General features: G+C 44.3%; 1 pseudogene; it reads right to left on the reverse strand.

Annotated features, from left to right (window-relative positions):
* Positions 1–6,268: 6,268 nt before the first annotated feature.
* Positions 6,269–12,186, reverse strand: LOC115162671 (myotubularin-related protein 9-like; annotated as a pseudogene).
* Positions 12,187–13,439: the final 1,253 nt, after the last annotated feature.

Below are 13,439 nucleotides of genomic sequence, written 5' to 3' on the forward strand. Positions count from 1 at the left end.
TTTCATGGTAGTTAACTCTTAGAATTAAAAGATTACCCTCCGATTGGTCATGGATTAAGCGCACCAAGCATCCATTGGGTAAAGCTAGATAAACGGCTGAAGAAAGTCATGCTGGGATATGTGGTTTTCCTTGTTGTGATGTAAGAGCGCAAGAGGGCGTGACTCAATTGTAAAGGACTACAATATCCAGCCTGCAAGGCAATACATGTGGGCAAACATGCTGACTAGCTGCTCACAGTGGATTTGTATTGTGTAGAAATGTTTAGCTGAGTTTGGTTTGAGCAGGACTGGAGCGTAGAGGCTTACTTCAGAGTCAGAGAAGAGATCAAAATACATTTGACAAGTGACAACAAGCATTATGCTACTTACTACAGTTTGATGTAATATATGTCACCTCAGGTTTAGCGTGTTGTGTATAAGTCAAATGCTGTGGAGAGGACTTCTGATTCCTGTCTTTAAAACCCCACAGAAACACACATCAACCAACCAAATCAGAATACAGAAACGATTTATTAACAAAAACAATAAGATACACTACCGGTCAAAAGTTTTAGAAAACCTACTCATTATTTTTAATATTTTCTACATTGTAGAATAATAGTGAAGACATCAAACCTATGAAATAACATATGGAATCATGTAGTAACCAAAAAAGTGTTAAACAAATCAAAATATATTTTGTATTTGAGATTCTTCAAATAGCCACCCTTTGCCTTGATGACAGCTTTGCACACTCTTGGCATTCTCTCAACCAGCTTCATGAGGTAGTCACCTCAAATGCATTTCAATTAACAGGTGTGCCTTCTTAAAAGTTAATTTGTGGAATTTCTTTCCTTCTTAATGCATTTGAGCCAATCAGTTGTTTTGTGACAAGGTAGGGGGGTTGTGCAGAAAATAGCCCTATTTGGTAAAAGACCAAGTCCATATTATGGCAAGAACAGCTCAGATAAGCAAAGAGAAATGACAGTCCATCATTACTTTAAGACATGAAGGTCAGTCTATACAGAACATTTCAAGAACTTTGATAGTTTCTTCAAGTGCAGTTGCAAGGTAGGTAGCCTGATACTGTAAGCAACATGAGTAAGTGTTCTAAAACTTTTGACCGGTAGTGTATATGTGTTTTTTCCTGAAATGCATCAAAGTACTAGGCTAAGGTTAAAAGGACATCACATTAGTCCTGCAAGAAATAAGCTATGAAATCGTTTGAATTCATCTTGTGAAATGTTTGTTAGTCAACAATAATACACATTACATTTTCCCTGATCTCTTAATTAATTCCCGTAGTATTAAACTTAAAACGAATCATCCAGCGATCATATACTGTTTACCAGGGGGCAGGGCTACCGACGTTAAGGCTAATCTGAAGATGGTGCTGGCTGAGGCTAAAACTGGCGAGTGTAGAGAGTATAGGGATATTGTTATCCACGTCGGCACCAACGATGTTAGGATGAAACAGTCAGAGGTCACCAAGCGCAACATAGCTTCAGCGTGTAAATCAGCTAGAAAGATGTGTCGGCATCGAGTAATTGTCTCTGGCCCCCTCCCAGTTACGGGGAGAGATGAGCTCTACAGCAGAGTCTCACAACTCAATCGCTGGTTGAAAACTGTTTTCTGCCCCTCCCAAAATATAGAATTTGTAGATAATTGGCCCTCTTTCAGGGACTCACCCACAAACAGCCTGGCCTGCTGAGGAGTGATGGACTCCATGCTAGCTGGAGGGGTGCTCTCATCTTATCTACGAACATAGACAGGGCTCTAACTCCCTTAGCTCCACAATGAAATAGGGTGCAGGCCAGGCAGCTGGCTGTTAGCCAGCCTGTCAGCTTAGTGGAGTCTGCCACTAGCACAGTCAGTGTAGTCAGCTCAGCTATCCCCATTGAGACCGTGTCTGTGCCTCGACCTAGGCATAGACTTAGCAATCTCACTAGAATAAAGACCTCCTCCATTCCTGCCATTATTGAAAGAGATCGTGATACCTCACATCTCAAAATAGGGCTGCTTAATGTTAGATCCCTCACTTCCAAGGCAGTATAGCCAATGAACCAATCACTGATCATAACCTTGATGTGATTGGCCTGACTGAAACATGGCTTAAGCCTGATGAATTTACTGTGTTAAATGAGGCCTCACCTCCTGGTTACACTAGTGACCATATCCGCCGCATCCCGCAAAGGCGGAGGTGTTGCTAACATTTACGATAGCAAATTTCAATTTACAAAAAAAAACCTGACGTTTTCGTCTTTTGAGCTTCTAGTCATGAAATCTATGCAGCCTACTCAATCACATTTTATAGCTACTGTTTACAGGCCTCCTGGGCCATATACATCGTTCCTCACTGAGTTCCCTGAATTCCTATCGGACCTTGTAGTCATAGCAGATAATATTCTCATTTTTGGTGACTTTAATATTCACATGGAAAAGTCCACAGACCCACTCCAAAAGGCTTTCGGTGCCATCATCGACTCAGTGGGTTTTGTCCAACATGTCTCCGGACCTACTCACTGCCACTGTCATACTTTGGACCTAGTTTTGTCCCATGGAAAAAATGTTGTGGATCTTAATATTTTTCCTCGTAATCCTGGACTATCAGACCACCATTTTATTACATTTGCAATCGCAACAAATAATCTGCTCAGACCCCAACCAAGGAGCATCAAAAGTTGTGCTATAAATTCTCAGACAACCCAAAGATTCCTTGATGCCCTTCCAGACTCCCTCTGCCTACCCAAGGACGTCAGAGGACAAAAATCAGTTAACCACCTAACTGAGGAACTCAATTTACACTTGCGCAATACCATAGATGTAGTTGCACCCCTAAAAACTAAAAACATTTGTCATAAGAAACTAGCTCCCTGGTATACAGAAAATACCCGAGCTCTGAAGCAAGCTTCCAGAAAATTGGAACGGAAATGGCGCCACACCAAACTGGAAGTCTTCCGACTAGCTTGGAAAGACAGTACCGTGCAGTATCGAAGAGCCCCCACTGCTGCTCGATCATCCTATTTTTCCAACCTAATTGAGGAAAATAAGAACAATCCAAAATTTCTTTTTGATACTGTCGCAAAGCTAACTAAAAAGCAGCATTCCCCAAGAGAGGATGGCTTTCACTTCAGCAGTAATAAATTCATGAACTTCTTTGAGGAAAAGATCATGATCATTAGAAAGCAAATTATGGACTCCTCTTTAAATCTGTGTATTCCTCCAAAGCTCAGTTGTCCTGAGTCTGCACAACTCTGCCAGGACCTAGGATCAAGGGAGACACTCAAGTGTTTTAGTACTATATCTCTTGACATAATGATGAAAATAATCATGGCCTCTAAACCCTCAAGCTGCATACTGGACCCTATTCCAACTAAACTACTGAAAGAGCTGCTTCCTGTGCTTGGCCCTCCTATGTTAAACATAATAAATGGCTCTCTATCCACTGGATGTGTACCAAACTCACTAAAAGTGGCAGTAATAAAGCCTCTCTTGAAAAAGCCAAACCCATTCCTCTCAAAAATTGTAGAAAAAGCTGTTGCGCAGCAACTCACTGCCTTCCTGAAGACAAACAATGTATACAAAATGCTTCAGTCTAGTTTTAGACCCCATCATAGCACCGAGACTGCACTTGTGAAGGTGGTAAATTACCTTTTAATGGCGTCAGACCGAGGCTCTGCATCTGTCCTCGTGCTCCTAGACCTTAGTGCTGCTTTTGATACCATCGATCACCACATTCTTTTGGAGAGATTGGAAACCCAAATTGGTCTACACGGACAAGTTCTGGCCTGGTTTAGATCCTATCTGTCGGAAAGATATCAGTTTATCTCTGTGAATGGTTTGTCCTCTGACAAATCAACTGTAAATTTCGGTGTTCCTCAAGGTTCCATTTTAGGACCACTATTGTTTTCACTATATATTTTACCTCTTGGGGATGTCATTCGAAAACATAATGTTAACTTTCACTGCTATGCGAATGACACACAGCTGTACATTTCAATGAAACATGGTGAAGCCCCAAAATTGCCCTCGCTGGAAGCCTGTGTTTCAGACATAAGGAAGTGGATGGCTGCAAACTTTCTACTTTTAAACTCAGACAAAACAGAGATTCTTGTTCTAGGTCCCAAGAAACAAAGAGATCTTCTGCTGAATCTGACAATTAATCTTGATGGTTGTACAGTCGTCTCAAATAAAACTGTGAAGGACCTCGGCGTTACTCTGGACCCTGATCTCTCTTTTGACGAACATATCAAGATTGTTTCAAGGACAGCTTTTTTTCCATCTGCGTAACATCGCAAATATCAGAAATTTTCTTTCCAAAATTGATGCAGAAAAATGAATCCATGCTTTTGTTACTTCTAGGTTAGACTACTGCAATGCTCTACTTTCCGGCTACCCGGATAAAGCACTAAATACACTTCAGTTAGTGCTAAATACAGCTGCTAGAATCCTGACTAGAACCCAAAAATTTGGTTATATTACTCCAGTGCTAGCCTCCCTACACTGGCTTCCTGTTAAGGCAAGGGCTGATTTCAAGGTTTTACTGCTAACCTACAAAGCATTACATGGGCTTGCTCCTACCTATCTTTCCGATTTGGTCCTGCCGTACATACCTACACGTACGCTACGGTCACAAAACGCAGGCCTCCTAATTGTCCCTAGAACTTCTAAGCAAACAGCTGGAGGCAGGGCTTTCTCCTAGAGAGATCAATTTTTATGGAATGGTCTGCCTACCCATGTGAGAGACGCAGACTCGGTCTCAACCTTTAAGTCTTTATTGAAGACTTATCTCTTCAGTAGGTCCTATGATTGAGTGTAGTTTGGCCCAGGAGTGTGAAGGTGAACGGAAAGGCACTGGAGCAACGAACCGCCCTTGCTGTCTCTGCCTAGCCGGTTCCCCTCTCTCCACTGGGATTCTCTGCCTCTAACCCTATTACAGGGGCCGAGTCACTGGCTTACTGGTGCTCTTCCATGCCGTCCATAGGAGGGGTGCGTCACTTGAGTGGGTTGAGTCACTGACGTGGTCTTCCTGTCTGGGTTGGCGCCCCCCCCCCCTTGGGTTGTGCCGTGGCGGAGATCTTTGTGGGCTATACTTGGCCTTGTCTCAGGATGGTAAGTTGGTGGTTGAAGATATCCCTCTAGTGGTGTGGGGGCTGTGCTTTGGCAAAGTGGGTGGGGTTATATCCTGCCTGTTTGGCCCTGTACGGGGGTATCATCGGATGGGGCCACAGTGTCTCCTGACCCCTCCTGTCTCAGCCTCCAGTATTTATGCTGCAGTAGTTTATGTGTCGGGGGGCTAGGGTCAGTCTGTTATATCTGGAGTATTTCTCCAGTGTCTTGTGTGAATTTAAGTATGCTCTCTCTAATTCTCTCTTTCTTTCTTTCTTTCTTTCTTTCTTTCTTTCTCTCTCTCGGAGGACCTGAGCCTTAGGACCATGCCTCAGGACTACCTGGCATGATGACTCCTTGCTGTCCCCAGTCCACCTGGCCGTGCTGCTACTCCAGTTTCAACTGTTCTGCCTGCGGCTATGGAACCCTGACCTGTTCACCGCATGTGCTACCTGTCCCAGACCTGCTGTTTTCAACTCTCTAGAGACAGCAGGAGCAGTAGAGATACTCTCAATGATCGGCTATGAAAAGCCAACTGACATTTACACCTGAGGTGCTGACCTGTTGCACCCTCGACAACTACTGTGATTATTATTATTTGACCATGCTGGTCATTTATGAACATTTGAACCTCTTGGCCATGTTCTGTTATAATCTCCACCCGGCACAGCCAGAAGAGGACTGGCCACCCCTCATAGCCTGGTTCCTCTCAAGGTTTCTTCCTAGGTTTTGGCCTTTCTGGGGAGTTTTTGCTGTTTGGGGTTTTAGGCTGGGTTTCTGTACAGCACTTTGAGATATCAGCCACTAGCGGTTCTGGGGGGAGGGGGGGGGGGGCAGGGCACTGGCCCCTGTGACAACAATTTTGGACCCCCTTGTGGCCCCCCGAAATGTGGAGTATGAAATCATTTTTACATAACACATTTTTGCTATCGTTCTTTTTTTACATCCGTTATTAGACAGTGGCAACACGGAACATGGTCTTTTGCCTGCTAATGCCTGCAATGCATTGAAGAAAACGATATGACAACAATAACGTCTAATGTAACTGGCACCTCTAACAGTACAACTGGCCCCAGCTTGGCCCCCCCAGTTGAAATGGTCTAGAACCGCCACTGATATCAGCTAATGTAAGAAGGGCTATATGAATAAATTTGATTTGATTTTGATTAATTCTAGAAAACAATATCTGGACTTGCATTGAAAACAGTATAAAAAAGGTAGTTACAGTAGATATGTGTCATCATGAGAGAAACATTTTTAACAATGAGGAACTTTCACAGTATGCGATGCAATTTGATGTCCATAGGAGCAGAAATCTCTTGCAATAAAAGTAGATTTGTTCTCTCCCTCAACAGTCAATCAACCAGGATGAGCCTCCAGTGTCTCTGTGTGTCACTGTATTGTTGTCCTCTCTTCATCAATGTTTTCAACTTTCCTCACGGCACTCAATGACAAGGTTCCGTATCTCCCCCGGTGTTCCCTCAGGTGAAGAGCATTTTGGGTCCACCGCAGGAGCAGACCTTAGACACATCCAGAAAGAGACATGTTCTTCGGGAATAATGCACTATTTTTAAGTGCGTATTACTCATTGATTAACTGTTTTAGTAAATACTCTTCATGTAATAGCTATTTCGATTCACCCATCCAACATTCAGTGTATGTCAGAGGGCTGCTGAAGGGGAGTGCAGCTCCAGATCTGCCTGTAGTACTGTAACTCACCTCTCCTGAGCTGCAGGGACTGTGGCTGGATGGAGGGCCAGATGACCAGCTCAGTGGGCTCATACAGGGGGTTAGAGTAACGCTCCCTCTCACAGGGCCTCAGGAGGGACTGGAACAGACAGTGGGTTCGCTCCTTCACCCCCGCAGCACACCTAACACTAGAGAGAGACAGATGAAGAGCAAGTGGAAAGGTACAGACAGATGCGGATTTAGTGTGGATACACTATATTCTTGGACAAGGACTGTGGGTACTGTGGACAACGGATGAATCCAGGTGTCACACGTCTCAACTCTCCTGGTCGCTGTTGCATAGTCTGAAGCGTAGACCTCATTGGCCAGCCGCAGCAGCAGAGGCTCAGAGAAGCCCGCGGCCAGGAGAAAGTGCCGGGCCAGCTGCCACACACGGGCAGCATCATCAACACTGGATGCTGCTGATCGTCCCATGGGCTCCATCACTTGATCTAAAGAAATGATGAATTACGGATGATGGGAAGCACATTTCTTTATTGATAATAATGTGGGGTAGAGATGTCTTCTTGATTGTTGCTGATCACCTGCAAACGAGAGTAGACATGAGAGTTTATGGTCGCATGCTGTCAATAGGTTTGTGCGCTCAAAAACCATTGTTGTGCGTTGCCCAGTATGTAACTCTATGTTCATGTATTTATGATCAGGAAGTACAACTGATGTATTCATGTTTGACTATTAAGTCATGAGGGTTAAGCTTAAGAAATGTAATTGAAGAGGGTTATCTGTTAATTTCCTGGTCTGAGAATTAATGGGCAAATGGGTTGTGTTTGAGCACATAGTTTCTTACTAGTATTGCCGTAGTAGCTTATCCCAGGGGGACATACAGTACATGTTTATAGCCCTGGTTGTATTTATGCTTAAAGTATTGTGTAGCATCTTTATTGAAGTGTGTGCACTATGGAAATACATTTATGTTTATAATATGAACAGGTGTATATTGTAATGGTTGCCCTTGATTCTGAGTATGCATCCTGGTAATCTGTCTGGACCTGCGGCCTTGCGAATGTTAACCTGTTTAAAGGTCTTACTCACATCGGCTATAGAAAGCGTGATCACATAGTCGTTCGTAACAGCTGGTGCTCTCATGCATGGTTCAGTGTTGTTTGCCTCGAAGTGAGCATATTTGGTATTTAGCTTGTCTGGTAGGCTCGCGTCACTGGGCAGCTCGTGGCTGGGTTTCCATTCGTAATCTGTGATATACTGAACAAAAATCTAAAAGCAACATGCAACAATTTCAAAGAGTAAATTGAAATAAATTCATTAGGGCCTAATCTATGGATTTCACATGGCTGGGCAAGGGCGCAGCCATGGGTGGGTCTGGGAGGGCATAGGTCTACCCACTTGGGATCCATGCCCACCCACTGGGGAGCCAGGCTCAGCCAATCAGAATGAGTTTTCCCCCACAAAAGGGCTTTATTACAGACATAAATACTCCTCAGTTTCATCAGCTGTCCGGGTGGCTGGTCTCAGATGATCCCGCAGGTGAAGAAGCTGGATGTGGAGGTCCTGGGCTGGCATGGTTACACGTGCTCTGTGGTTGTTAGGCCAGTTGGACCTACTGCCAAATTCTTCAACGAAGTTGGAGGCAGCTTAAGGTAGATAAATTAACATTCAATTCTCTGGCAACAGCTCTGGTGGACATTCCTGCAGTCAGCATACCAATTGCACGCTCCCTCAAAACTTGAGACATCTGTGGCATTGTGTTGTGTGACAAAACTGCACATTTTAGTGGCCTTTTATTGTCACCAGCACAAGGTGCACCTGTGTAATGATCATGCTGTTTAATCACCTTCTTGATGTGCCACACCTGGCAGGTGGATGGATTATCACAAATTTGTGCCATTTTTTTGTTGAGAAATAAGCTTTTTGTGCATACGGAACATTTCTGGGATCTTTTATTTCAGCTCATAAAATATGGCACCAACACTTTATATTTTGTTCAGTATAGTTTTCAAGCCCTGCCACGTCTGATGAGTGTCAGAGCCGGTGTAGTAGGATTCGATCTTAGTCGTGTATTGACACTCTGCTTGTTTGATCGCTGGGGCTGAGCTCCCTGCCATGCATGACCTCTATACCTGGCGGTGTCAGAGGAAGGCCCTAAAAATTGTCAAAGACTCCAGCCACCAAGTCATAGACTGTTCTCTCTGCTACCGCACGGAGAGCGGTACCGATGCATCAAGTCTGCCCCCAATCCATAAGACTGCTAAATAGTTTGGTTGAATAGTTAACCAAACAGCAACTTGGAATATCTGCATTTACCGTATTTGCACTAACTTTGACTCATCACTTATGCTGCTGTTACTGTTAACTATCTGTCACTTTACCCCTACCTATTTGTACATATCTAGCGTAATTACCTCTTACCCCTGCACATATACTCGGTACTGGTACCCCTTGTAGCCAAGTTATTGTTCCTCATTGTGTATTTACAGTATTATTGCTTTTATTATTCTGTTTTACTTTTCTATTATTTCTGCATTGTTGGGAAGGACCTGTAAGTAAGCATTTCACTGTTAACCAACACCTGTTGTTCACGAAGCATGTAACGAATACAATTTGATTTGATTGTGTGAAACGTATTCCCATTGGCGGCTGCATTGTGGGTATTCTTATAAGAACCCTGCTATTTCATTGTTTGAGAGAGGCAGGGAACAGGTCAGCATGCTGCCAGTTTTAAAGCCATACTTGACACCTGGGTTTTTCTTTGATAGAGTTCGACATATTTTGATTCAGATTGTCTTTGATCATCAACCACTGTCATTTTCTTTTGTAAATACAGTTTTCGCCAGTCTATTTTCTCCATCTACAAATAAAAAGGCTCACTCTGGGAAAGAGAAGTCAATATCTGCTATTGCCTCCTCACTGTTATAATCCAACCGCATGGCCAACCTTACACACACACACACACACACACACACACACACACACACACACACACACACACACACACACACACACACAGGAAGCCGGCCAGTGTGCGTGTATTTGGGTCCAGGATGAGCTGGGCCGAAGAGCTCACCAGAAGGGTGATGTCTGTGTCCTCTGAACCATGGACTAGAACAGTGTGGCCATCCCTGGACACAGCCACAGAGTACCATAGAGGGTTACATAACATACACTGAACAAAAATATAAACGCAACAATTTCTAATATTTTACTGAGTTACACTTCATATAAGGAAATCAGTCAATTGAAATAAATTAATCAGGCCCTAATCTATGGAATTCACATGACTGGGAATACAGAAAACCAGTCAGTATCTGGTGTGACCACCATTTGCCTCATGCAGCGCGACACATCTCCTTCTCATAGAGTTGATCAGGCTGTTGATTGTGGCCTGTGGAATGTTGTCCCACTCCTCTTCAATGGCTGTGGGAAGTTGCTGGATGTTGGTGGGAACTGGAACACGCTGTCGTACAGGTAATTTTCAGAGGATCCCAAACATGCTCAAGGGGTGAGTATGCAGGCCATGGAAGAACTGGGAGTTCTCCAGCTTGCTCAGTAAGCAGTCCACACTGTGGGAGTGATCCCCACAGGCCTCCACCAGCTTTATCAGACTCTCCTGGAGCACCTTTCTCTTGGGGATACACACATACAACTATTCAGTCAACAGGCATAGAGCTATTCAGCCAAACAAATGTGGCATTGTTTGGCATGACAAAAAAAAGGGGTTGGCTAAAGCAGAAACAGCCTGGCAACTACTACGTTAGACATACGTAGCCACAAACACATGAAAGAACTCACACACAACAGGCAAACACACAGACACCTTTCCAGTTGGCAATGCAGTCTCTTCCAACTGCTGTAGCTAGATCTGGACTCGAACCTGCCCTCTGTCATCCTGGTCTGCGGAGCATATTGCTTGGAACGGGTGTCAAAGATGTAACCCAGCCCAGAGCTGTCAATTACCGACTGGAGGAGGAGCGCATCCACCCTACAGCGCTTCCAATTGGCTCCCGTCAGGGTCCGGCTGCTGCACATGATGACCTGGGAAACACAATTTTGCTATCAAATAGATGCCATCTAAAGACAAAAAGTGCATCATAACAACATTAATTACATTGTAGTGACATGAACGTATCCGTGTGTGACTGCAACTCCATTTATGTGCGTGTGCATGTGTGGGCTCCCGAGTGGCGCAGCGGTCTAAGGCACTACATCTCAGTGCTAGAGGCGTCACTACAGACCCTGGTTCGATCCTGGGCTGTATCACAACTGGCCGTGATCGGGAGTTCCATAGAGCGACGCACAATTGGGTTAGGGGAGGGTTTGGCTGGTGTAGGCCGTCATTGAAAATAAGAATTTGTTCTTAACTGACTTGCCTAGTTAAATAAAGGTTAAATAATTTTTTTTTTATAATAATGTGTGGATGCATGCATATCTCACCATGCCATTTTTCCTGTAGTGTGACAACAGAGGACAGGGAAGTAGCCCCCGTCTGAACTTGGCCACCTTCACCAGAGTCTCATCGTCTATGGAGTGGGGGGACAATAACAGCAGGGGTTGGGAGGGACACACAGAGTAGTCTCTGTTCACATGACTCAGTCTCTACCTGTCCTGCTGCAGGGGGAGATGAGAGTCGGAAGACACAACAACACAGATACATATTGTTCATTGTTAAAAAATGAGGGTGATTTGTGGTTCTATATATACACAACCTTTTTGAGGGCCATATATGAAGCGAGCCATTGAACCCTTTTTGGTTTGAAATAATATGATTTATTCTAACAGTGCCTACACTGGGTCTATTAGGTTGTCTTGACATAGCGATCCCCAGGTTATCATATGTTTTAGAACTACAGTAGCCTAAATGTACCATGACAAGGGTTTCACAGGAAGCTGACTATATAGCTTAGCAGGGATTCATGTTGTTTCCCACATGTACTGTATACACTACACAGTCATAATGTAGTAAGTGAAACCACATGTACTAGGCTGCAGGGCTGGTATTGTGGTCTCAGCAGGATGAATTGATCTGAATCTTGACCCTTCCCTTGTGTCTGCCCAGTGACCCATAGGCATGTTGCTCCGTTCCCAACCCCCTCTGTGGACTTCCTGATCCCAGCGCTCTGTTTTCCTGTCACATGTGAAGAGCTGTATTATAGTCTGTGATGATTGTCTCTGATTTTAGAGTTAATGCAACAACGACAGGATATCTGTGTGTGTGTGTGTGTGTGTGTGTGTGTGTGTGTGTGTGTGTGTGTGTGTGTGTGTGTGTGTGTGTGTGTGTGTGTGTGTGTGTGTGGCACTTACTAGCTCCTCCATTTGAGCGTAGTCCTGTGCAGGCGATGAGAGACCCCACTGGTCCTGCAGACTGAGTTTAAGCGGTCTGTAGAAAAATTGATACATTTCGGACACACTTACCAGAGAAGAGAGAGACCACAGAGAGCGAGAGCAAGAGAGGGGGGGGGGGGGGGGGGGGGGGAGAGAGCGAGAGAGGGGGGGAGCGAGCGAGAGCGGAGGGGGATATGTATGAGTGACAAAAAGTCACTAACTAGTCAAAATAAAATGCTGGGTGTGTATGCAGAGCCTGTGTGTATTCTACCACCCTGCTACTGTACCTCAATGTCCAGCTAGAGAACACACAGTACCTTACACTTGAGGGTGATTGTTCCAGAGGACCCGGATGACCTTTATAGGAAACACAAACACCATTATAAGGGCCTGTCTCACCCTACACATTACACTCAACACTAAACCTCAGGGTTCTATGATCTGGGCTGAAAAATAAAGTCTTGCCTCCCCCCAAAAAACTGCATAAAAAAGCCAAGCTGCTGGTGGGAGTGGAGTTTCTCTAAGTGACAGCATGTGAGGCCCACATTTCCCCTCCATTACAACTCTTTGTCTGCAGTACACCTCCAAATGTACTGTCTGAACCAGATTCATTACCGCTGCAAATGAATGCTGAAAGTCCTCAATTCTTTGCAGTTCATGACAAAAAGCATGTGGAGGAAAACGATAAGAATCCTCTGTTCCTTTTGCACAGTGCTGCGGACATGGATAGCAGCATACTGCGAAACACAAAAAACACATACAGACTCACACACAAGGTATCTCACAATTATGTCAATCCTTTGTCTCTGGCCTGTACTAGAGAAGAGGCTGGAATAGCCCAACAGGTTTTCCATAATGGGCAGGGAGGGAGAGAGAGTTAGGAGGGGGCTTTGGTTAGTGAGACATCCTTATCAACAGCAAACTTAATAATAATAATAACAACAGTAATAATAATAACAATATATTCCGTTTAGCAGATGCTTTTATCCAAAGCGACTTACAGTCATGCATGCATACACAGAAACTCTGACCCAACATTCACTGAGTGATTGTAGGCAGGGCCAGATTACAGAACAGACAGGCAGGGCACGTGCCCTGGAGCCCCCAACCTCCAGGGGGCCGCCAACCCCCCAATTTATTTATTTTTGATAAATGTGAAGAATTGCGGGAAATTAGATTGGAAACTGCAAAATGTTCTCTCAGCCTCATGGCAAAATGTGTAGAATTGCAGGAAATTTGCTTTAAAATTGCAACATTTTCTCTACATGACTGAAAAAAGTATAGAAATAGCATTAAATAACTGCATATATTTCTCTCTGCACCATGGC

Source organism: Salmo trutta, chromosome 25 (assembly GCF_901001165.1).
Source record: "Salmo trutta chromosome 25, fSalTru1.1, whole genome shotgun sequence".
NCBI lineage: Eukaryota > Metazoa > Chordata > Actinopteri > Salmoniformes > Salmonidae > Salmo > Salmo trutta.